The sequence below is a fragment of the Terrapene carolina genome, unplaced genomic scaffold (assembly GCF_002925995.2).
Source record: "Terrapene carolina triunguis isolate 2854851 unplaced genomic scaffold, T_m_triunguis-2.0 Scaffold53, whole genome shotgun sequence".
NCBI classification, from domain to species: domain Eukaryota; kingdom Metazoa; phylum Chordata; order Testudines; family Emydidae; genus Terrapene; species Terrapene triunguis.
In genome coordinates, this window is record NW_020664404.1 from 15,942,008 (window position 1) to 15,942,980 (window position 973).

The following is a 973-nucleotide window of genomic DNA, read 5'->3' on the forward strand; positions in this document are numbered from 1 at the left end:
GTTCTCAGTGACCCAGAATTAGTAAAGTTTGACTACATTTATTTCAGAAGCATTTTGGCTGTAGAGCAGTGTTTTTATTCCAAGTCCATAAAGTATACTTTCAATATCAATACAGTATTCCTTAAATATTACCTGTAGATACATTTTACAGTGGTTCTGAGTCTTGACAAATTATGACCTTGACAAGTTATCAGCTTTGTGTGGATACCATTCATGTTACTCTCCATGAAGAAATATCCTGTAGGATGTGTTTGATGTAATGAGTTTGTCAGGTCAGAGTTGGGAACTGTTTGCAAAGAACAGGAGACCCTTGCCAAGGATCCGCTGTGTCACAAGCAGATTTTATTTTTAATATTTTATGGTGCCTTGTATTGTGGATTTCAATGCACTTTGAAAACACGACTTCAAAGACTTATAACACCCATAAAAGGTAGGTAAGGGTCTTATGCCTATTTTAGTCGCACACACAGGTTAGGGACTACATTTTCAAACAACCATGTGTGCACAAGTCCCCGCTGCGTGTTTAAATAAGGGTGTAACAAAAGGTGGGTGCTCCTGAGAATTTCTGAGGGGAAGCTTGGAGTACACATATTGATGGACATTCAGTGGCATTTGGGTGTGACATGGCCAGAAAGATGAGTGCTCACTGTCTGGTTTCAGAATTGGACAAAGGCATGGATCCCAGACTGGCTGAGGAGCTTACAACCCAATCATAGGTCACTTGAGAGCTGCAGATGTAAGTGGCTCCCTTCTTCCCTCCACTGGCTGCTGGGCCTTCGCCTACTATATAAAAGAGGCTTGTTGTGAGGCACCACACACACACACACCTGAGCAAGAGCTAGAGAAGGGTTTGGTGGGTTAATTGGAGTGTGAGGTAGATGAGGGTTAGGGCAAGAAGAATAAGTCAAGCACTCCAATTCCACAATGGTGAGCCCTGTATAAATGCCTAAATTAGAAAGACTGGCAGGGCTGC